Below are 17,877 nucleotides of genomic sequence, written 5' to 3' on the forward strand. Positions count from 1 at the left end.
CAGGATGGGATTCGAACCCACACACCGCACGCGTGCAGAGCACATTGGATTAGCAGTCCAACGCCTTAACCACTCGGCCACCTGGTCCATTTACTCCCGATAATAATGAATTAACTCCTATGACAATTAGAAAGTTCGACAAAAAAACTTCTACGACCAGGATGGGATTCGAACCCACGCGTGCAGAGCACATTGGATTAGCAGTCCAACGCCTTAACCACTCGGCCACCTGGTCCATATTACTCTCGATAATAATGAATTTACTCCTATGGCAATTAGAAAGTTCGACAAAAAAACTTCTACGACCAGGATGGGATTCGAACCCAAGCGTGCAGGGCACATTGGATTAGCAGTCCAACGCCTTAACCACTCGGCCACCTGATCGACGTTATTTTGGATAATAATGAAATAACCGCTATGACAATTAGAAAGTTTGACAAAAAAACTTCTGCGACCATGATGGGATTCGAACCCAAGCGTGCAGGGCGCATTGGATTAGCAGTCCAACGCCTTAACCACTCGGCCACCTGGTCCATGTTACTCCCGATAATAATGAATTAACTCCTATGACAATTAGAAAGTTCGACAAAAAAACTTCTACGACCAGGATGGGATTCGAACCCACGCGTGCAGAGCACATTGGATTAGCAGTCCAACGCCTTAACCACTCGGCCACCTGGTCCATATTACTCTCGATAATAATGAATTAACTCCTATGGCAATTAGAAAGTTCGACAAAAAAACTTCTACGACCAGGATGGGATTCGAACCCACGCGTGCAGAGCACATTGGATTAGCAGTCCAACGCCTTAACCACTCGGCCACCTGATCGACGTTATCTTGGATAATAATGAAATAACCGCTATGACAATTAGAAAGTTTGACAAAAAAAAGTTGTACGACCAGGATGGGATTCGAACCCACGCGTGCAGAGCACATTGGATTAGCAGTCCAACGCCTTAACCACTCGGCCACCTGGTCCATGTTACTCCGATAATAATGAATTAACTCCTATGACAATTAGAAAGTTCGACAAAAAAATCTACGACCAGGATGGGATTCGAACCCACGCGTGCAGAGCACATTGGATTAGCAGTCCAACGCCTTAACCACTCGGCCACCTGGTCCATCTGACTCTCGATAATAATGAAATAACCTCTATGACAATTAGAAAGTTCGACAAAAAAAATTCTACGACCAGGATGGGATTCGAACCCACGCGTGCAGAGCACATTGGATTAGCAGTCCAACGCCTTAACCACTCGGCCACCTGATCGACGTTACCTTGGATAATAATGAAATAACCGCTATGACAATTAGAAAGTTTGACAAAAAAGTTGTACGACCAGGATGGGATTCGAACCCACGCGTGCAGAGCACATTGGATTAGCAGTCCAACGCCTTAACCACTCGGCCACCTGGTCCATGTTACTCCCGATAATAATGAATTTACTCCTATGACAAAAAAGTTCGACAAAAAAACTTCTACGACCAGGATGGGATTCGAACCCACGCGTGCAGAGCACATTGGATTAGCAGTCCAACGCCTTAACCACTCGGCCACCTGGATCCATGTTACTCTCGATAATAATGAATTAACTCTATGGCAATTAGAAAGTTCGACAAAAAAAACTTCTACGACCAGGATGGGATTCGAACCCACGCGTGCAGAGCACATTAGCAGTCCAACGCCTTAACCACTCGGCCACCTGATCGACGTTACCTTGGATAATAATGAAATAACCGCTATGACAATTAGAAAGTTTGACAAAAAAAAGTTGTACGACCAGGATGGGATTCGAACCCACGCGTGCAGAGCACATTGGATTAGCAGTCCAACGCCTTAACCACTCGGCCACCTGGTCCATGTTACTCCCGATAATAATGAATTAACTCCTATGACAATTAGAAAGTTCGACAAAAAAACTTCTACGACCAGGATGGGATTCGAACCCACGCGTGCAGAGCACATTGGATTAGCAGTCCAACGCCTTAACCACTCGGCCACCTGGTCCATATTACTCTCGATAATAATGAATTTACTCCTATGGCAATTAGAAAGTTCGACAAAAAAACTTCTACGACCAGGATGGGATTCGAACCCACGCGTGCAGCACATTGGATTAGCAGTCCAACGCCTTAACCACTCGGCCACCTGATCGACGTTATTTTGATAATAATGAAATAACGCTATGACAATTAGAAAGTTTGACAAAAAAAAGTTGTACGACCAGGATGGGATTCGAACCCACGCGTGCAGAGCACATTGGATTAGCAGTCCAACGCCTTAACCACTCGGCCACCTGGTCCATGTTACTCCCGATAATAATGAATTAACTCCTATGACAATTAGAAAGTTCGACAAAAAAACTTCTACGACCAGGATGGGATTCGAACCCACGCGTGCAGAGCACATTGGATTAGCAGTCCAACGCCTTAACCACTCGGCCAATAATGAAATAACTCTATGACAATTAGAAAGTTCGACAAAAAAACTTCTACGACCAGGATGGGATTCGAACCCACGCGTGCAGAGCACATTGGATTAGCAGTCCAACGCCTTAACCACTCGGCCACCTGGTCCAATTACTCTCGATAATAATGAATTACTCCTATGACAATTAGAAAGTTCGACAAAAAAACTTCTACGACCAGGATGGGATTCGAACCCACGCGTGCAGGCACATTGGATAGCAGTCCAACGCCTTAACCACTCGGCCACCTGATCGACGTTATCTTGGATAATAATGAAATAACCGCTATGACAATTAGAAAGTTTGACAAAAAAAAGTTGTACGACCAGGATGGGATTCGAACCCACGCGTGCAGAGCACATTGGATTAGCAGTCCAACGCCTTAACCACTCGGCCACCTGGTCCATGTTACTCCCGATAATAATGAATTAACTCCTATGACAATTAGAAAGTTCGACAAAAAAAAACTTCTACGACCAGGATGGGATTCGAACCCACGCGTGCAGAGCACATTGGATTAGCAGTCCAACGCCTTAACCACTCGGCCACGTGGTCCATGTTACTCTCGATAATAATGAATAACCTATGACAATTAGAAAGTTCGACAAAAAAAATTCTACGACCAGGATGGGATTCGAACCCACGCGTGCAGAGCACATTGGATTAGCAGTCCAACGCCTTAACCACTCGGCCACCTGATCGACGTACCTTGGATAATAATGAAATAACCGCTATGACAATTAGAAAGTTCGACAAAAAAAAGTTGTACGACCAGGATGGGATTCGAACCCACGCGTGCAGAGCACATTGGATTAGCAGTCCAACGCCTTAACCACTCGGCCACCTGGTCCATGTACTCCTGATAATAATGAAATAACTCCTATGACAATTAGAAAGTTCGACAAAAAAAACTTCTACGACCAGGATGGGATTCGAACCCACGCGTGCAGAGCACATTGGATTAGCAGTCCAACGCCTTAACCACTCGGCCACCTGGTCCATGTTACTCTCGATAATAATGAATTTACTCCTATGGCAATTAGAAAGTTCGACAAAAAAACTTCTACGACCAGGATGGGATTCGAACCCACGCGTGCAGAGCACATTGGATTAGCAGTCCAACGCCTTAACCACTCGGCCACCTGGTCCATGTTACTCGATAATAATGAATAACCTCCTATGACAATTAGAAAGTTCGACAAAAAAAACTTCTACGACCAGGATGGGATTCGAACCCACGCGTGCAGAGCACATTGGATTAGCAGTCCAACGCCTTAACCACTCGGCCACCTGGTCCATGTTACTCGATAATAATGAATTTACTCCTATGACAATTAGAAAGTTCGACAAAAAAAACTTCTACGACCAGGATGGGATTCGAACCCACGCGTGCAGAGCACATTGGATTAGCAGTCCAACGCCTTAACCACTCGGCCACCTGGTCCACGTTACTCCCGATAATAATGAATTTACTCCTATGACAATTAGAAAGTTCGAAAAAAAAACTTCTACGACCAGGATGGGATTCGAACCCACGCGTGCAGAGCACATTGGATTAGCAGTCCAACGCCTTAACCACTCGGCCACCTGGTCCATGTTACTCTCGATAATAATGAATTAACTCCTATGGCAATTAGAAAGTTCGACAAAAAAAACTTCTACGACCAGGATGGGATTCGAACCCACGCGTGCAGAGCACATTATTAGCAGTCCAACGCCTTAACCACTCGGCCACCTGGTCCACGTTACTTGGATAATAATGAAATAACCTCTATGACAATTAGAAAGTTCGACAAAAAAAACTTCTACGACCAGGATGGGATTCGAACCCACGCGTGCAGAGCACATTGGATTAGCAGTCCAACGCCTTAACCACTCGGCCACCTGGTCCATGTACTCTCGATAATAATGAATTAACTCCTATGACAATTAGAAAGTTCGACAAAAAAAACTTCTACGACCAGGATGGGATTCGAACCCACGCGTGCAGAGCACATTGGATTAGCAGTCCAACGCCTTAACCACTCGGCCACCTGGTCCCCGTTACTTCCGATAATAATGAATTTACTCCTATGACAATTAGAAAGTTCGACAAAAAAAATTCTACGACCAGGATGGGATTCGAACCCACGCGTGCAGAGCACATTGGATTAGCAGTCCAACGCCTTAACCACTCGGCCACCTGGTCCATGTTACTCTCGATAATAATGAAATAACCTCTATGACAATTAGAAAGTTCGACAAAAAAATTCTACGACCAGGATGGGATTCGAACCCACGCGTGCAGAGCACATTGGATTAGCAGTCCAACGCCTTAACCACTCGGCCACCTGATCGACGTTACCTTGGTAATAATGAAATAACCGCTATGACAATTAGAAAGTTGACAAAAAAAGTTGTACGACCAGGATGGGATTCGAACCCACGCGTGCAGAGCACATTGGATTAGCAGTCCAACGCCTTAACCACTCGGCCACCTGGTCCATGTTACTCTGATAATAATGAATTAACTCCTATGACAATTAGAAAGTTCGACAAAAAAACTTCTACGACCAGGATGGGATTCGAACCCACGCGTGCAGAGCACATTGGATTAGCAGTCCAACGCCTTAACCACTCGGCCACCTGGTCCATATTACTCTCGATAATAATGAATTTACTCCTATGACAATTAGAAAGTTCGACAAAAAAACTTCTACGACCAGGATGGGATTCGAACCCACGCGTGCAGAGCACATTAGCAGTCCAACGCCTTAACCACTCGGCCACCTGGTCCATGTTAGGCTCGATAATAATGAAATAACCCTATGACAATTAGAAAGTTCGACAAAAAAAATTCTACGACCAGGATGGGATTCGAACCCACGCGTGCAGAGCACATTGGATTAGCAGTCCAACGCCTTAACCACTCGGCCACCTGGTCCATGTACTCCTGATAATAATGAATTAACTCCTATGACAATTAGAAAGTTCGACAAAAAAAACTTCTACGACCAGGATGGGATTCGAACCCACGCGTGCAGAGCACATTGGATTAGCAGTCCAACGCCTTAACCACTCGGCCACCTGGTCCATATACTCTCGATAATAATGAATTTACTCCTATGGCAATTAGAAAGTTCGACAAAAAAAACTTCTACGACCAGGATGGGATTCGAACCCACGCGTGCAGAGCACATTGGATTAGCAGTCCAACGCCTTAACCACTCGGCCACCTGATCGACGTTATCTTGGATAATAATGAAATACCAGGATGGGATTCGAACCCACGCGTGCAGAGCACATTGGATTAGCAGTCCAACGCCTTAACCACTCGGCCACCTGATCCATGTTACTCTCGATAATAATGAATTAACTCCTATGGCAATTAGAAAGTTCGACAAAAAAAAACTTCTACGACCAGGATGGGATTCGAACCCACGTGTGCAGAGCACATTGGATTAGCAGTCCAACGCCTTAACCACTCGGCCACCTGGTCCATATTACTCTCGATAATAATGAATTTACTCCTATGGCAATTAGAAAGTTCGACAAAAAAACTTCTACGACCAGGATGGGATTCGAACCCACGCGTGCAGAGCACATTGGATTAGCAGTCCAACGCCTTAACCACTCGGCCACCTGATCGACGTTATCTTGGATAATAATGAAATAACCGCTATGACAATTAGAAAGTTTGACAAAAAAAGTTGTACGACCAGGATGGGATTCGAACCCACGCGTGCAGAGCACATTGGATTAGCAGTCCAACGCCTTAACCACTCGGCCACCTGGTCCATGTTACTCCGATAATAATGAATTTACTCCTATGACAATTAGAAAGTTCGACAAAAAAAACTTCTACGACCAGGATGGGATTCGAACCCACGCGTGCAGAGCACATTGGATTAGCAGTCCAACGCCTTAACCACTCGGCCACCTGATCGACGCTCGACAAAAAAAAAACTTCTACGACCAGGATGGGATTCGAACCCACGCGTGCAGAGCACATTGGATTAGCAGTCCAACGCCTTAACCACTCGGCCACCTGGTCCATGTAGCTCGATAATAATGAAATAACCTCTATGACAATTAGAAAGTTCGACAAAAAAAATTTACGACCAGGATGGGATTCGAACCCACGCGTGCAGAGCACATTGGATTAGCAGTCCAACGCCTTAACCACTCGGCCACCTGGTCCACGTTACTCCCGATAATAATGAATTTACTCCTATGACAATTAGAAAGTTCGACAAAAAAAACTTCTACGACCAGGATGGGATTCGAACCCACGCGTGCAGAGCACATTGGATTAGCAGTCCAACGCCTTAACCACTCGGCCACCTGGTCCATATTACTCTCGATAATAATGAATTTACTCCTATGGCAATTAGAAAGTTCGACAAAAAAACTTCTACGACCAGGATGGGATTCGAACCCACGCGTGCAGAGCACATTGGATTAGCAGTCCAACGCCTTAACCACTCGGCCACCTGATCGACGTTATCTTGGATAATAATGAAATAACCGCTATGACAATTAGAAAGTTTGACAAAAAAAAGTTGTACGACCAGGATGGGATTCGAACCCACGCGTGCAGAGCACATTGGATTAGCAGTCCAACGCCTTAACCACTCGGCCACCTGGTCCATGTTACTCCCGATAATAATGAATTTACTCCTATGACAATTAGAAAGTTCGACAAAAAAAACTTCTACGACCAGGATGGGATTCGAACCCACGCGTGCAGAGCACATTGGATTAGCAGTCCAACGCCTTAACCACTCGGCCACCAGATCGACCTTATCTTGGATAATAATGAAATAACCGCTGACAATTACCACTCGGTCACCTGGTCCATGTACTCCCGATAATAATGAATTAACTCCTATGACAATTAGAAAGTTCGACAAAAAAAACTTCTACGACCAGGATGGGATTCGAACCCACGCGTGCAGAGCACATTGGATTAGCAGTCCAACGCCTTAACCACTCGGCCACCTGATCGACGTTATCTTGGATAATAATGAAATAACCGCTATGACAATTAGAAAGTTTGACAAAAAAAAGTTGTACGACCAGGATGGGATTCGAACCCACGCGTGCAGAGCACATTGGATTAGCAGTCCAACGCCTTAACCACTCGGCCACCTGGTCCATGTTACTCCCGATAATAATGAATTAACTCCTATGACAATTAGAAAGTTCGACAAAAAAAACTTCTACGACCAGGATGGGATTCGAACCCACGCGTGCAGAGCACATTGGATTAGCAGTCCAACGCCTTAACCACTCGGCCACCTGGTCCATGTTAGCTCGATAATAATGAAATAACTCTATGACAATTAGAAAGTTCGACAAAAAAATTCTACGACCAGGATGGGATTCGAACCCACGCGTGCAGAGCACATTGGATTAGCAGTCCAACGCCTTAACCACTCGGCCACCTGATCGACGTTACCTTGGTTAATAATGAAATAACCGCTATGACAATTAGAAAGTTTGACAAAAAAAAGTTGTACGACCAGGATGGGATTCGAACCCACGCGTGCAGAGCACATTGGATTAGCAGTCCAACGCCTTAACCACTCGGCCACCTGGTCCATGTTACTCCTGATAATAATGAAATTAACTCCTATGACAATTAGAAAGTTCGACAAAAAAAACTTCTACGACCAGGATGGGATTCGAACCCACGCGTGCAGAGCACATTGGATTAGCAGTCCAACGCCTTAACCACTCGGCCACCTGGTCCATATTACTCTCGATAATAATGAATTTACTCCTATGGCAATTAGAAAGTTCGACAAAAAAACTTCTACGACCAGGATGGGATTCGAACCCACGCGTGCAGAGCACATTGGATTAGCAGTCCAACGCCTTAACCACTCGGCCACCTGGTCCATGTTACTCCCGATAATAATGAATTAACTCCTATGACAATTAGAAAGTTCGACAAAAAAAACTTCTACGACCAGGATGGGATTCGAACCCACGCGTGCAGAGCACATTGGATTAGCAGTCCAACGCCTTAACCACTCGGCCACCTGGTCCATATTACTCCGATAATAATGAATTTACTCCTATGGCAATTAGAAAGTTCGACAAAAAAACTTCTACGACCAGGATGGGATTCGAACCCACGCGTGCAGAGCACATTGGATTAGCAGTCCAACGCCTTAACCACTCGGCCACCTGGTCCACGTTACTCCCGATAATAATGAATTTACTCCTATGACAATTAGAAAGTTCGACAAAAAAACTTCTACGACCAGGATGGGATTCGAACCCACGCGTGCAGAGCACATTGGATTAGCAGTCCAACGCCTTAACCACTCGGCCACCTGATCCATGTTACTCTCGATAATAATGAATTAACTCCTATGGCAATTAGAAAGTTCGACAAAAAAAAACTTCTACGACCAGGATGGGATTCGAACCCACGCGTGCAGAGCACATTAGCAGTCCAACGCCTTAACCACTCGGCCACCTGATCGACGTTACCTTGGATAATAATGAAATAACGCTATGACAATTAGAAAGTTTGACAAAAAAAAGTTGTACGACCAGGATGGGATTCGAACCCACGCGTGCAGAGCACATTGGATTAGCAGTCCAACGCCTTAACCACTCGGCCACCTGGTCCATGTTACTCCCGATAATAATGAATTAACTCCTATGACAATTAGAAAGTTCGACAAAAAAAACTTCTACGACCAGGATGGGATTCGAACCCACGCGTGCAGAGCACATTGGATTAGCAGTCCAACGCCTTAACCACTCGGCCACCTGGTCCCGTTACTCCGATAATAATGAATTTACTCCTATGACAATTAGAAAGTTCGACAAAAAAACTTCTACGACCAGGATGGGATTCGAACCCACGCGTGCAGAGCACATTGGATTAGCAGTCCAACGCCTTAACCACTCGGCCACCTGGTCCATGTTACTCTCGATAATAATGAAATAACCTCTATGACAATTAGAAAGTTCGACAAAAAAATTCTACGACCAGGATGGGATTCGAACCCACGCGTGCAGAGCACATTGGATTAGCAGTCCAACGCCTTAACCACTCGGCCACCTGATCGACGTTACCTGGATAATAATGAAATAACCGCTATGACAATTAGAAAGTTGACAAAAAAAAGTTGTACGACCAGGATGGGATTCGAACCCACGCGTGCAGAGCACATTGGATTAGCAGTCCAACGCCTTAACCACTCGGCCACCTGGTCCATGTTACTCCTGATAATAATGAATTAACTCCTATGACAATTAGAAAGTTCGACAAAAAAACTTCTACGACCAGGATGGGATTCGAACCCACGCGTGCAGAGCACATTGGATTAGCAGTCCAACGCCTTAACCACTCGGCCACCTGGTCCATATTACTCCGATAATAATGAATTTACTCCTATGGCAATTAGAAAGTTCGACAAAAAAACTTCTACGACCAGGATGGGATTCGAACCCACGCCAGAGCACCAGTCCAACGCCTTAACCACTCGGCCACCTGGTCCATGTTAGGCTCGATAATAATGAAATAACCTCTATGACAATTAGAAAGTTCGACAAAAAAAAATTCTACGACCAGGATGGGATTCGAACCCACGCGTGCAGAGCACATTGGATTAGCAGTCCAACGCCTTAACCACTCGGCCACCTGGTCCATGTTACTCCTGATAATAATGAATTAACTCCTATGACAATTAGAAAGTTCGACAAAAAAAACTTCTACGACCAGGATGGGATTCGAACCCACGCGTGCAGAGCACATTGGATTAGCAGTCCAACGCCTTAACCACTCGGCCACCTGGTCCATATTACTCTCGATAATAATGAATTTACTCCTATGGCAATTAGAAAGTTCGACAAAAAAACTTCTACGACCAGGATGGGATTCGAACCCACGCGTGCAGAGCACATTGGATTAGCAGTCCAACGCCTTAACCACTCGGCCACCTGATCGACGTTATCTTGGATAATAATGAAATAACCGCTATGACAATTAGAAAGTTTGACAAAAAAAAGTTGTACGACCAGGATGGGATTCGAACCCACGCGTGCAGAGCACATTGGATTAGCAGTCCAACGCCTTAACCACTCGGCCACCTGGTCCATGTTACTCCCGATAATAATGAATTAACTCCTATGACAATTAGAAAGTTCGACAAAAAAAACTTCTACGACCAGGATGGGATTCGAACCCACGCGTGCAGAGCACATTGGATTAGCAGTCCAACGCCTTAACCACTCGGCCACCTGGTCCATATTACTCTCGATAATAATGAATTTACTCCTATGACAATTAGAAAGTTCGACAAAAAAACTTCTACGACCAGGATGGGATTCGAACCCACGCGTGCAGAGCACATTGGATTAGCAGTCCAACGCCTTAACCACTCGGCCACCTGATCGACGTTCGACAAAAAAAAACTTCTACGACCAGGATGGGATTCGAACCCACGTGTGCAGAGCACATTGGATTAGCAGTCCAACGCCTTAACCACTCGGCCACGTGGTCCATGTGAGGCTCGATAATAATGAAATAACCTCTATGACAATTAGAAAGTTCGACAAAAAAAATTCTACGACCAGGATGGGATTCGAACCCACGCGTGCAGAGCACATTGGATTAGCAGTCCAACGCCTTAACCACTCGGCCACCTGGTCCACGTTACTCCCGATAATAATGAATTTACTCCTATGACAATTAGAAAGTTCGACAAAAAAAACTTCTACGACCAGGATGGGATTCGAACCCACGCGTGCAGAGCACATTGGATTAGCAGTCCAACGCCTTAACCACTCGGCCACCTGGTCCATATTACTCTCGATAATAATGAATTTACTCCTATGGCAATTAGAAAGTTCGACAAAAAAACTTCTACGACCAGGATGGGATTCGAACCCACGCGTGCAGAGCACATTGGATTAGCAGTCCAACGCCTTAACCACTCGGCCACCTGATCGACGTTATCTTGGATAATAATGAAATAACCGCTATGACAATTAGAAAGTTGACAAAAAAAAGTTGTACGACCAGGATGGGATTCGAACCCACGCGTGCAGAGCACATTGGATTAGCAGTCCAACGCCTTAACCACTCGGCCACCTGGTCCACGTTACTCCCGATAATAATGAATTTACTCCTATGACAATTAGAAAGTTCGACAAAAAAAACTTCTACGACCAGGATGGGATTCGAACCCTCGCGTGCAGAGCACATTGGATTAGCAGTCCAACGCCTTAACCACTCGGCCACCAGATCGACCTTATCTTGGATAATAATGAAATAACCGCTATGACAATTACCACTCGGTCACCTGGTCCATGTTACTCCCGATAATAATGAATTAACTCCTATGACAATTAGAAAGTTCGACAAAAAAAACTTCTGCGACCAGGATGGGATTCGAACCCACGCGTGCTGAGCACATTGGATTAGCAGTCCAACGCCTTAACCACATGGCCACCTGGTCGACGTTATCTTGGATAATAATGAAATAGCCGCTATGACAATTAGAAAGTTTGACAAAAAAAAGTTGTACGACCAGGATGGGATTCGAACCCACGCGTGCAGAGCACATTGGATTAGCAGTCCAACGCCTTAACCACTCGGCCACCTGGTCCATGTTACTCCCGATAATAATGAATTAACTCCTATGACAATTAGAAAGTTCGACAAAAAAAAACTTCTACGACCAGGATGGGATTCGAACCCACGTGTGCAGAGCACATTGGATTAGCAGTCCAACGCCTTAACCACCCGTCCACGTGGTCCATCTGAGGCTCGATAATAATGAAATAACCTCTATGACAATTAGAAAGTTCGACAAAAAAAATTCTACGACCAGGATGGGATTCGAACCCACGCGTGCAGAGCACATTGGATTAGCAGTCCAACGCCTTAACCACTCGGCCACCTGATCGACGTTACCTTGGATAATAATGAAATAACCGCTATGACAATTAGAAAGTTTGACAAAAAAAAGTTGTACGACCAGGATGGGATTCGAACCCACGCGTGCAGAGCACATTGGATTAGCAGTCCAACGCCTTAACCACTCGGCCACCTGGTCCATGTTACTCCTGATAATAATAAATTAACTCCTATGACAATTAGAAAGTTCGACAAAAAAAACTTCTACGACCAGGATGGGATTCGAACCCACGCGTGCAGAGCACATTGGATTAGCAGTCCAACGCCTTAACCACTCGGCCACCTGGTCCATATTACTCTCGATAATAATGAATTTACTCCTATGGCAATTAGAAAGTTCGACAAAAAAACTTCTACGACCAGGATGGGATTCGAACCCACGCGTGCAGGGCACATTGGATTAGCAGTCCAACGCCTTAACCACTCGGTCACCTGGTCCATGTTACTCCCGATAATAATGAATTAACTCCTATGACAATTAGAAAGTTCGACAAAAAAAACTTCTACGACCAGGATGGGATTCGAACCCACGCGTGCAGAGCACATTGGATTAGCAGTCCAACGCCTTAACCACTCGGCCACCTGGTCCATATTACTACCGATAATAATGAATTTATTCCTATGGCAATTAGAAAGTTCGACAAAAAAACTTCTGCGACCAGGATGGGATTCGAACCCACGCGTGCTGAGCACATTGGATTAGCAGTCCAACGCCTTAACCACACGGCCACCTGGTCCACGGTACTCCCGATAATAATGAATTTACTCCTATGACAATTAAAAAGTTTGACAAAAAAACTTCTACGACCAGGATGGGATTCGAACCCACGCGTGCAGAGCACATTGGATTAGCAGTCCAACGCCTTAACCACTCGGCCACCTGATCCATGTTACTCTCGGTAATAATGAATTAACTCCTATGGCAATTAGAAAGTTCGACAAAAAAAAACTTCTACGACCAGGATGGGATTCGAACCCACGTGTGCAGAGCACATTAGCAGTCCAACGCCTTAACCACTCGGCCACCTGATCGACGTTACCTTGGATAATAATGAAATAACCGCTATGACAATTAGAAAGTTTGACAAAAAAAAGTTGTACGACCAGGATGGGATTCGAACCCACGCGTGCAGAGCACATTGGATTAGCAGTCCAACGCCTTAACCACTCGGCCACCTGGTCCATGTTACTCCCGATAATAATGAATTAACTCCTATGACAATTAGAAAGTTCGACAAAAAAAACTTCTACGACCAGGATGGGATTCGAACCCACGCGTGCAGAGCACATTGGATTAGCAGTCCAACGCCTTAACCACTCGGCCACCTGGTCCCCGTTACTCCAGATAATAATGAATTTACTCCTATGACAATTAGAAAGTTCGACAAAAAAAACTTCTACGACCAGGATGGGATTCGAACCCACGCGTGCAGAGCACATTGGATTAGCAGTCCAACGCCTTAACCACTCGGCCACCTGGTCCATGTTAGGCTCGATAATAATGAAATAACCTCTATGACAATTAGAAAGTTCGACAAAAAAATTCTACGACCAGGATGGGATTCGAACCCACGCGTGCAGAGCACATTGGATTAGCAGTCCAACGCCTTAACCACTCGGCCACCTGATCGACGTTACCATGGTTAATAATGAAATAACCGCTATGACAATTAGAAAGTTTGACAAAAAAAAGTTGTACGACCAGGATGGGATTCGAACCCACGCGTGCAGAGCACATTGGATTAGCAGTCCAACGCCTTAACCACTCGGCCACCTGGTCCATGTTACTCCTGATAATAATGAATTAACTCCTATGACAATTAGAAAGTTCGACAAAAAAACTTCTACGACCAGGATGGGATTCGAACCCACGCGTGCAGAGCACATTGGATTAGCAGTCCAACGCCTTAACCACTCGGCCACCTGGTCCATATTACTCTCGATAATAATGAATTTACTCCTATGGCAATTAGAAAGTTCGACAAAAAAACTTCTACGACCAGGATGGGATTCGAACCCACGCTAGACCAGCAGTCCAACGCCTTAACCACTCGGCCACCTGGTCCATGTTAGGCTCGATAATAATGAAATAACCTCTATGACAATTAGAAAGTTCGACAAAAAAAAATTCTACGACCAGGATGGGATTCGAACCCACGCGTGCAGAGCACATTGGATTAGCAGTCCAACGCCTTAACCACTCGGCCACCTGGTCCATGTTACTCCCGATAATAATGAATTAACTCCTATGACAATTAGAAAGTTCGACAAAAAAAACTTCTACGACCAGGATGGGATTCGAACCCACGCGTGCAGAGCACATTGGATTAGCAGTCCAACGCCTTAACCACTCGGCCACCTGGTCCATATTACTCTCGATAATAATGAATTTACTCCTATAGCAATTAGAAAGTTCGACAAAAAACTTCTACGACCAGGATGGGATTCGAACCCACGCGTGCAGAGCACATTGGATTAGCAGTCCAACGCCTTAACCACTCGGCCACCTGATCGACGTTATCTGGATAATAATGAAATAACCGCTATGACAATTAGAAAGTTTGACAAAAAAAAGTTGTACGACCAGGATGGGATTCGAACCCACGCGTGCAGAGCACATTGGATTAGCAGTCCAACGCCTTAACCACTCGGCCACCTGGTCCATGTTACTCCCGATAATAATGAATTAACTCCTATGACAATTAGAAAGTTCGACAAAAAAAACTTCTACGACCAGGATGGGATTCGAACCCACGCGTGCAGAGCACATTGGATTAGCAGTCCAACGCCTTAACCACTCGGCCACCTGGTCCATATTACTCTCGATAATAATGAATTTACTCCTATGGCAATTAGAAAGTTCGACAAAAAAACTTCTACGACCAGGATGGGATTCGAACCCACGCGTGCAGAGCACATTGGATTAGCAGTCCAACGCCTTAACCAGGATGGGATTCGAACCCACGCGTGCAGAGCACATTGGATTAGCAGTCCAACGCCTTAACCACTCGGCCACCTGGTCCATGTTACTCTCGATAATAATGAAATAACCTCTATGACAATTAGAAAGTTCGACAAAAAAAAATTTTACGACCAGGATGGGATTCGAACCCACGCGTGCAGAGCACATTGGATTAGCAGTCCAACGCCTTAACCACTCGGCCACCTGGTCCACGTTACTCCCGATAATAATGAATTTACTCCTATGACAATTAGAAAGTTCGACAAAAAAACTTCTACGACCAGGATGGGATTCGAACCCACGCGTGCAGAGCACATTGGATTAGCAGTCCAACGCCTTAACCACTCGGCCACCTGGTCCATATTACTCTCGATAATAATGAATTTACTCCTATGGCAATTAGAAAGTTCGACAAAAAAACTTCTACGACCAGGATGGGATTCGAACCCACGCGTGCAGAGCACATTGGATTAGCAGTCCAACGCCTTAACCACTCGGCCACCTGATCGACGTTATCTTGGATAATAATGAAATAACCGCTATGACAATTAGAAAGTTTGACAAAAAAAAAGTTGTACGACCAGGATGGGATTCGAACCCACGCGTGCAGAGCACATTGGATTAGCAGTCCAACGCCTTAACCACTCGGCCACCTGGTCCACGTTACTCCCGATAATAATGATTTTACTCCTATGACAATTAGAAAGTTCGACAAAAAAAACTTCTACGACCAGGATGGGATTCGAACCCACGCGTGCAGAGCACATTGGATTAGCAGTCCAACGCCTTAACCACTCGGCCACCAGATCGACCTTATCTTGGATAATAATGAAATAACCGCTATGACAATTACCACTCGGTCACCTGGTCCATGTTTACTCCCGATAATAATGAATTAACTCCTATGACAATTAGAAAGTTCGACAAAAAAACTTCTACGACCAGGATGGGATTCGAACCCACGCGTGCAGAGCACATTGGATTAGCAGTCCAACGCCTTAACCACTGGCCACCTGGTCCACGTTACTCCCGATAATAATGAATTACTCCTATGACAATTAGAAAGTTGACAAAAAAACTTCTACGACCAGGATGGGATTCGAACCCACGCGTGCAGAGCACATTGGATTAGCAGTCCAACGCCTTAACCACTCGGCCACCTGATCCATGTTACTCTCGATAATAATGAATTAACTCCTATGGCAATTAGAAAGTTCGACAAAAAAAAACTTCTACGACCAGGATGGGATTCGAACCCACGTGTGCAGAGCACATTAGCAGTCCAACGCCTTAACCACTCGGCCACCTGATCGACGTTACCTTGGATAATAATGAAATAACCGCTATGACAATTAGAAAGTTTGACAAAAAAAAGTTGTACGACCAGGATGGGATTCGAACCCACGCGTGCAGAGCACATTGGATTAGCAGTCCAACGCCTTAACCACTCGGCCACCTGGTCCATGTTACTCCCGATAATAATGAATTAACTCCTATGACAATTAGAAAGTTCGACAAAAAAAACTTCTACGACAAGGATGGGATTCGAACCCACGCGTGCAGAGCACATTGGATTAGCAGTCCAACGCCTTAACCACTCGGCCACCTGGTCCCCGTTACTCCAGATAATAATGAATTTACTCCTATGACAATTAGAAAGTTCGACAAAAAAAACTTCTACGACCAGGATGGGATTCGAACCCACGCGTGCAGAGCACATTGGATTAGCAGTCCAACGCCTTAACCACTCGGCCACCTGGTCCATATTACTCTCGATAATAATGAATTTACTCCTATGGCAATTAGAAAGTTCGACAAAAAAACTTCTACGACCAGGATGGGATTCGAACCCACGCGTGCAGAGCACATTGGATTAGCAGTCCAACGCCTTAACCACTCGGCCACCTGATCGACGTTATCTTGGATAATAATGAAATAACCGCTATGACAATTAGAAAGTTTGACAAAAAAAAGTTGTACGACCAGGATGGGATTCGAACCCACGCGTGCAGAGCACATTGGATTAGCAGTCCAACGCCTTAACCACTCGGCCACCTGGTCCATGTTACTCCCGATAATAATGAATTAACTCCTATAGCAATTAGAAAGTTCGACAAAAAAAAACTTCTACGACCAGGATGGGATTCGAACCCACGTGTGCAGAGCACATTGGATTAGCAGTCCAACGCCTTAACCACTCGGCCACCTGGTCCACGTTACTCCGATAATAATGAAATAACCTCTATGACAATTAGAAAGTTCGACAAAAAAATTCTACGACCAGGATGGGATTCGAACCCACGCGTGCAGAGCACATTGGATTAGCAGTCCAACGCCTTAACCACTCGGCCACCTGATCGACGTACCTTGGATAATAATGAAATAACCGCTATGACAATTAGAAAGTTGACAAAAAAAAAGTTGTACGACCAGGATGGGATTCGAACCCACGCGTGCAGAGCACACTGGATTAGCAGTCCAACGCCTTAACCACTCGGCCACCTGGTCCATGTTAC

The 17,877-nt window shown here is 45.1% G+C and overlaps 73 non-coding genes across 73 annotated transcripts; all 73 read right to left on the reverse strand.

The window, feature by feature from the left end:
* Positions 1 to 153: 153 nt before the first annotated feature.
* On the reverse strand, positions 154 to 235 carry Trnas-gcu. The gene has a single exon. It is a non-coding gene; the product is annotated as a tRNA-Ser (tRNA).
* Positions 236 to 600: 365 nt separating this feature from the next.
* On the reverse strand, positions 601 to 682 carry Trnas-gcu. The gene has a single exon. It is a non-coding gene; the product is annotated as a tRNA-Ser (tRNA).
* A 67-nt stretch (positions 683 to 749) lies between these two features.
* On the reverse strand, positions 750 to 831 carry Trnas-gcu. The gene has a single exon. It is a non-coding gene; the product is annotated as a tRNA-Ser (tRNA).
* Positions 832 to 899: 68 nt separating this feature from the next.
* Positions 900 to 981, reverse strand: Trnas-gcu. Its single transcript has one exon. It is a non-coding gene; the product is annotated as a tRNA-Ser (tRNA).
* A 64-nt stretch (positions 982 to 1,045) lies between these two features.
* On the reverse strand, positions 1,046 to 1,127 carry Trnas-gcu. Its single transcript has one exon. It is a non-coding gene; the product is annotated as a tRNA-Ser (tRNA).
* A 67-nt stretch (positions 1,128 to 1,194) lies between these two features.
* On the reverse strand, positions 1,195 to 1,276 carry Trnas-gcu. Its single transcript has one exon. It is a non-coding gene; the product is annotated as a tRNA-Ser (tRNA).
* A 66-nt stretch (positions 1,277 to 1,342) lies between these two features.
* Trnas-gcu lies at positions 1,343 to 1,424 on the reverse strand. Its single transcript has one exon. It is a non-coding gene; the product is annotated as a tRNA-Ser (tRNA).
* A 359-nt stretch (positions 1,425 to 1,783) lies between these two features.
* Positions 1,784 to 1,865, reverse strand: Trnas-gcu. The gene has a single exon. It is a non-coding gene; the product is annotated as a tRNA-Ser (tRNA).
* A 67-nt stretch (positions 1,866 to 1,932) lies between these two features.
* Trnas-gcu lies at positions 1,933 to 2,014 on the reverse strand. Its single transcript has one exon. It is a non-coding gene; the product is annotated as a tRNA-Ser (tRNA).
* A 213-nt stretch (positions 2,015 to 2,227) lies between these two features.
* Trnas-gcu lies at positions 2,228 to 2,309 on the reverse strand. Its single transcript has one exon. It is a non-coding gene; the product is annotated as a tRNA-Ser (tRNA).
* Positions 2,310 to 2,501: 192 nt separating this feature from the next.
* On the reverse strand, positions 2,502 to 2,583 carry Trnas-gcu. Its single transcript has one exon. It is a non-coding gene; the product is annotated as a tRNA-Ser (tRNA).
* Positions 2,584 to 2,796: 213 nt separating this feature from the next.
* Positions 2,797 to 2,878, reverse strand: Trnas-gcu. The gene has a single exon. It is a non-coding gene; the product is annotated as a tRNA-Ser (tRNA).
* A 364-nt stretch (positions 2,879 to 3,242) lies between these two features.
* Trnas-gcu lies at positions 3,243 to 3,324 on the reverse strand. Its single transcript has one exon. It is a non-coding gene; the product is annotated as a tRNA-Ser (tRNA).
* A 67-nt stretch (positions 3,325 to 3,391) lies between these two features.
* On the reverse strand, positions 3,392 to 3,473 carry Trnas-gcu. Its single transcript has one exon. It is a non-coding gene; the product is annotated as a tRNA-Ser (tRNA).
* Positions 3,474 to 3,540: 67 nt separating this feature from the next.
* Positions 3,541 to 3,622, reverse strand: Trnas-gcu. The gene has a single exon. It is a non-coding gene; the product is annotated as a tRNA-Ser (tRNA).
* Positions 3,623 to 3,688: 66 nt separating this feature from the next.
* On the reverse strand, positions 3,689 to 3,770 carry Trnas-gcu. Its single transcript has one exon. It is a non-coding gene; the product is annotated as a tRNA-Ser (tRNA).
* Positions 3,771 to 3,836: 66 nt separating this feature from the next.
* Trnas-gcu lies at positions 3,837 to 3,918 on the reverse strand. Its single transcript has one exon. It is a non-coding gene; the product is annotated as a tRNA-Ser (tRNA).
* Positions 3,919 to 3,985: 67 nt separating this feature from the next.
* Trnas-gcu lies at positions 3,986 to 4,067 on the reverse strand. Its single transcript has one exon. It is a non-coding gene; the product is annotated as a tRNA-Ser (tRNA).
* A 215-nt stretch (positions 4,068 to 4,282) lies between these two features.
* Trnas-gcu lies at positions 4,283 to 4,364 on the reverse strand. Its single transcript has one exon. It is a non-coding gene; the product is annotated as a tRNA-Ser (tRNA).
* Positions 4,365 to 4,431: 67 nt separating this feature from the next.
* Positions 4,432 to 4,513, reverse strand: Trnas-gcu. Its single transcript has one exon. It is a non-coding gene; the product is annotated as a tRNA-Ser (tRNA).
* A 67-nt stretch (positions 4,514 to 4,580) lies between these two features.
* On the reverse strand, positions 4,581 to 4,662 carry Trnas-gcu. Its single transcript has one exon. It is a non-coding gene; the product is annotated as a tRNA-Ser (tRNA).
* A 213-nt stretch (positions 4,663 to 4,875) lies between these two features.
* Positions 4,876 to 4,957, reverse strand: Trnas-gcu. Its single transcript has one exon. It is a non-coding gene; the product is annotated as a tRNA-Ser (tRNA).
* Positions 4,958 to 5,023: 66 nt separating this feature from the next.
* On the reverse strand, positions 5,024 to 5,105 carry Trnas-gcu. The gene has a single exon. It is a non-coding gene; the product is annotated as a tRNA-Ser (tRNA).
* A 210-nt stretch (positions 5,106 to 5,315) lies between these two features.
* Positions 5,316 to 5,397, reverse strand: Trnas-gcu. The gene has a single exon. It is a non-coding gene; the product is annotated as a tRNA-Ser (tRNA).
* A 67-nt stretch (positions 5,398 to 5,464) lies between these two features.
* On the reverse strand, positions 5,465 to 5,546 carry Trnas-gcu. The gene has a single exon. It is a non-coding gene; the product is annotated as a tRNA-Ser (tRNA).
* A 324-nt stretch (positions 5,547 to 5,870) lies between these two features.
* Positions 5,871 to 5,952, reverse strand: Trnas-gcu. Its single transcript has one exon. It is a non-coding gene; the product is annotated as a tRNA-Ser (tRNA).
* Positions 5,953 to 6,168: 216 nt separating this feature from the next.
* On the reverse strand, positions 6,169 to 6,250 carry Trnas-gcu. Its single transcript has one exon. It is a non-coding gene; the product is annotated as a tRNA-Ser (tRNA).
* Positions 6,251 to 6,425: 175 nt separating this feature from the next.
* Positions 6,426 to 6,507, reverse strand: Trnas-gcu. Its single transcript has one exon. It is a non-coding gene; the product is annotated as a tRNA-Ser (tRNA).
* Positions 6,508 to 6,571: 64 nt separating this feature from the next.
* Trnas-gcu lies at positions 6,572 to 6,653 on the reverse strand. The gene has a single exon. It is a non-coding gene; the product is annotated as a tRNA-Ser (tRNA).
* Positions 6,654 to 6,721: 68 nt separating this feature from the next.
* Positions 6,722 to 6,803, reverse strand: Trnas-gcu. Its single transcript has one exon. It is a non-coding gene; the product is annotated as a tRNA-Ser (tRNA).
* Positions 6,804 to 7,020: 217 nt separating this feature from the next.
* Positions 7,021 to 7,102, reverse strand: Trnas-gcu. The gene has a single exon. It is a non-coding gene; the product is annotated as a tRNA-Ser (tRNA).
* Positions 7,103 to 7,528: 426 nt separating this feature from the next.
* Trnas-gcu lies at positions 7,529 to 7,610 on the reverse strand. Its single transcript has one exon. It is a non-coding gene; the product is annotated as a tRNA-Ser (tRNA).
* Positions 7,611 to 7,678: 68 nt separating this feature from the next.
* On the reverse strand, positions 7,679 to 7,760 carry Trnas-gcu. The gene has a single exon. It is a non-coding gene; the product is annotated as a tRNA-Ser (tRNA).
* A 214-nt stretch (positions 7,761 to 7,974) lies between these two features.
* Positions 7,975 to 8,056, reverse strand: Trnas-gcu. Its single transcript has one exon. It is a non-coding gene; the product is annotated as a tRNA-Ser (tRNA).
* A 69-nt stretch (positions 8,057 to 8,125) lies between these two features.
* On the reverse strand, positions 8,126 to 8,207 carry Trnas-gcu. The gene has a single exon. It is a non-coding gene; the product is annotated as a tRNA-Ser (tRNA).
* Positions 8,208 to 8,274: 67 nt separating this feature from the next.
* Trnas-gcu lies at positions 8,275 to 8,356 on the reverse strand. Its single transcript has one exon. It is a non-coding gene; the product is annotated as a tRNA-Ser (tRNA).
* A 68-nt stretch (positions 8,357 to 8,424) lies between these two features.
* Positions 8,425 to 8,506, reverse strand: Trnas-gcu. Its single transcript has one exon. It is a non-coding gene; the product is annotated as a tRNA-Ser (tRNA).
* Positions 8,507 to 8,572: 66 nt separating this feature from the next.
* Trnas-gcu lies at positions 8,573 to 8,654 on the reverse strand. Its single transcript has one exon. It is a non-coding gene; the product is annotated as a tRNA-Ser (tRNA).
* Positions 8,655 to 9,016: 362 nt separating this feature from the next.
* On the reverse strand, positions 9,017 to 9,098 carry Trnas-gcu. The gene has a single exon. It is a non-coding gene; the product is annotated as a tRNA-Ser (tRNA).
* Positions 9,099 to 9,166: 68 nt separating this feature from the next.
* On the reverse strand, positions 9,167 to 9,248 carry Trnas-gcu. Its single transcript has one exon. It is a non-coding gene; the product is annotated as a tRNA-Ser (tRNA).
* A 65-nt stretch (positions 9,249 to 9,313) lies between these two features.
* Trnas-gcu lies at positions 9,314 to 9,395 on the reverse strand. The gene has a single exon. It is a non-coding gene; the product is annotated as a tRNA-Ser (tRNA).
* Positions 9,396 to 9,609: 214 nt separating this feature from the next.
* Trnas-gcu lies at positions 9,610 to 9,691 on the reverse strand. Its single transcript has one exon. It is a non-coding gene; the product is annotated as a tRNA-Ser (tRNA).
* Positions 9,692 to 9,758: 67 nt separating this feature from the next.
* Positions 9,759 to 9,840, reverse strand: Trnas-gcu. The gene has a single exon. It is a non-coding gene; the product is annotated as a tRNA-Ser (tRNA).
* A 66-nt stretch (positions 9,841 to 9,906) lies between these two features.
* On the reverse strand, positions 9,907 to 9,975 carry Trnat-ggu. Its single transcript has one exon. It is a non-coding gene; the product is annotated as a tRNA-Thr (tRNA).
* A 68-nt stretch (positions 9,976 to 10,043) lies between these two features.
* Positions 10,044 to 10,125, reverse strand: Trnas-gcu. The gene has a single exon. It is a non-coding gene; the product is annotated as a tRNA-Ser (tRNA).
* Positions 10,126 to 10,193: 68 nt separating this feature from the next.
* On the reverse strand, positions 10,194 to 10,275 carry Trnas-gcu. Its single transcript has one exon. It is a non-coding gene; the product is annotated as a tRNA-Ser (tRNA).
* Positions 10,276 to 10,492: 217 nt separating this feature from the next.
* Positions 10,493 to 10,574, reverse strand: Trnas-gcu. Its single transcript has one exon. It is a non-coding gene; the product is annotated as a tRNA-Ser (tRNA).
* A 68-nt stretch (positions 10,575 to 10,642) lies between these two features.
* Positions 10,643 to 10,724, reverse strand: Trnas-gcu. Its single transcript has one exon. It is a non-coding gene; the product is annotated as a tRNA-Ser (tRNA).
* A 323-nt stretch (positions 10,725 to 11,047) lies between these two features.
* Positions 11,048 to 11,129, reverse strand: Trnas-gcu. Its single transcript has one exon. It is a non-coding gene; the product is annotated as a tRNA-Ser (tRNA).
* Positions 11,130 to 11,197: 68 nt separating this feature from the next.
* Trnas-gcu lies at positions 11,198 to 11,279 on the reverse strand. Its single transcript has one exon. It is a non-coding gene; the product is annotated as a tRNA-Ser (tRNA).
* Positions 11,280 to 11,495: 216 nt separating this feature from the next.
* Positions 11,496 to 11,577, reverse strand: Trnas-gcu. The gene has a single exon. It is a non-coding gene; the product is annotated as a tRNA-Ser (tRNA).
* Positions 11,578 to 12,006: 429 nt separating this feature from the next.
* On the reverse strand, positions 12,007 to 12,088 carry Trnas-gcu. The gene has a single exon. It is a non-coding gene; the product is annotated as a tRNA-Ser (tRNA).
* Positions 12,089 to 12,456: 368 nt separating this feature from the next.
* Trnas-gcu lies at positions 12,457 to 12,538 on the reverse strand. The gene has a single exon. It is a non-coding gene; the product is annotated as a tRNA-Ser (tRNA).
* A 68-nt stretch (positions 12,539 to 12,606) lies between these two features.
* Trnas-gcu lies at positions 12,607 to 12,688 on the reverse strand. The gene has a single exon. It is a non-coding gene; the product is annotated as a tRNA-Ser (tRNA).
* Positions 12,689 to 12,905: 217 nt separating this feature from the next.
* On the reverse strand, positions 12,906 to 12,987 carry Trnas-gcu. Its single transcript has one exon. It is a non-coding gene; the product is annotated as a tRNA-Ser (tRNA).
* Positions 12,988 to 13,499: 512 nt separating this feature from the next.
* Positions 13,500 to 13,581, reverse strand: Trnas-gcu. Its single transcript has one exon. It is a non-coding gene; the product is annotated as a tRNA-Ser (tRNA).
* A 68-nt stretch (positions 13,582 to 13,649) lies between these two features.
* Trnas-gcu lies at positions 13,650 to 13,731 on the reverse strand. The gene has a single exon. It is a non-coding gene; the product is annotated as a tRNA-Ser (tRNA).
* Positions 13,732 to 13,799: 68 nt separating this feature from the next.
* On the reverse strand, positions 13,800 to 13,881 carry Trnas-gcu. The gene has a single exon. It is a non-coding gene; the product is annotated as a tRNA-Ser (tRNA).
* Positions 13,882 to 14,097: 216 nt separating this feature from the next.
* Positions 14,098 to 14,179, reverse strand: Trnas-gcu. The gene has a single exon. It is a non-coding gene; the product is annotated as a tRNA-Ser (tRNA).
* A 67-nt stretch (positions 14,180 to 14,246) lies between these two features.
* On the reverse strand, positions 14,247 to 14,328 carry Trnas-gcu. Its single transcript has one exon. It is a non-coding gene; the product is annotated as a tRNA-Ser (tRNA).
* Positions 14,329 to 14,532: 204 nt separating this feature from the next.
* Positions 14,533 to 14,614, reverse strand: Trnas-gcu. The gene has a single exon. It is a non-coding gene; the product is annotated as a tRNA-Ser (tRNA).
* Positions 14,615 to 14,682: 68 nt separating this feature from the next.
* Positions 14,683 to 14,764, reverse strand: Trnas-gcu. The gene has a single exon. It is a non-coding gene; the product is annotated as a tRNA-Ser (tRNA).
* A 215-nt stretch (positions 14,765 to 14,979) lies between these two features.
* On the reverse strand, positions 14,980 to 15,061 carry Trnas-gcu. The gene has a single exon. It is a non-coding gene; the product is annotated as a tRNA-Ser (tRNA).
* A 68-nt stretch (positions 15,062 to 15,129) lies between these two features.
* Positions 15,130 to 15,211, reverse strand: Trnas-gcu. Its single transcript has one exon. It is a non-coding gene; the product is annotated as a tRNA-Ser (tRNA).
* A 128-nt stretch (positions 15,212 to 15,339) lies between these two features.
* On the reverse strand, positions 15,340 to 15,421 carry Trnas-gcu. The gene has a single exon. It is a non-coding gene; the product is annotated as a tRNA-Ser (tRNA).
* A 68-nt stretch (positions 15,422 to 15,489) lies between these two features.
* Positions 15,490 to 15,571, reverse strand: Trnas-gcu. Its single transcript has one exon. It is a non-coding gene; the product is annotated as a tRNA-Ser (tRNA).
* A 67-nt stretch (positions 15,572 to 15,638) lies between these two features.
* Trnas-gcu lies at positions 15,639 to 15,720 on the reverse strand. The gene has a single exon. It is a non-coding gene; the product is annotated as a tRNA-Ser (tRNA).
* Positions 15,721 to 15,938: 218 nt separating this feature from the next.
* Trnas-gcu lies at positions 15,939 to 16,020 on the reverse strand. The gene has a single exon. It is a non-coding gene; the product is annotated as a tRNA-Ser (tRNA).
* Positions 16,021 to 16,741: 721 nt separating this feature from the next.
* Trnas-gcu lies at positions 16,742 to 16,823 on the reverse strand. Its single transcript has one exon. It is a non-coding gene; the product is annotated as a tRNA-Ser (tRNA).
* Positions 16,824 to 17,041: 218 nt separating this feature from the next.
* On the reverse strand, positions 17,042 to 17,123 carry Trnas-gcu. The gene has a single exon. It is a non-coding gene; the product is annotated as a tRNA-Ser (tRNA).
* A 217-nt stretch (positions 17,124 to 17,340) lies between these two features.
* Positions 17,341 to 17,422, reverse strand: Trnas-gcu. The gene has a single exon. It is a non-coding gene; the product is annotated as a tRNA-Ser (tRNA).
* Positions 17,423 to 17,491: 69 nt separating this feature from the next.
* Trnas-gcu lies at positions 17,492 to 17,573 on the reverse strand. Its single transcript has one exon. It is a non-coding gene; the product is annotated as a tRNA-Ser (tRNA).
* A 214-nt stretch (positions 17,574 to 17,787) lies between these two features.
* Positions 17,788 to 17,869, reverse strand: Trnas-gcu. The gene has a single exon. It is a non-coding gene; the product is annotated as a tRNA-Ser (tRNA).
* Positions 17,870 to 17,877: the final 8 nt, after the last annotated feature.

This window comes from Ctenocephalides felis, unplaced genomic scaffold (assembly GCF_003426905.1).
Source record: "Ctenocephalides felis isolate EL2017-DRISC unplaced genomic scaffold, ASM342690v1 CF-g0.4_SCAFFOLD_00845, whole genome shotgun sequence".
Lineage (NCBI taxonomy): Eukaryota > Metazoa > Arthropoda > Insecta > Siphonaptera > Pulicidae > Ctenocephalides > Ctenocephalides felis.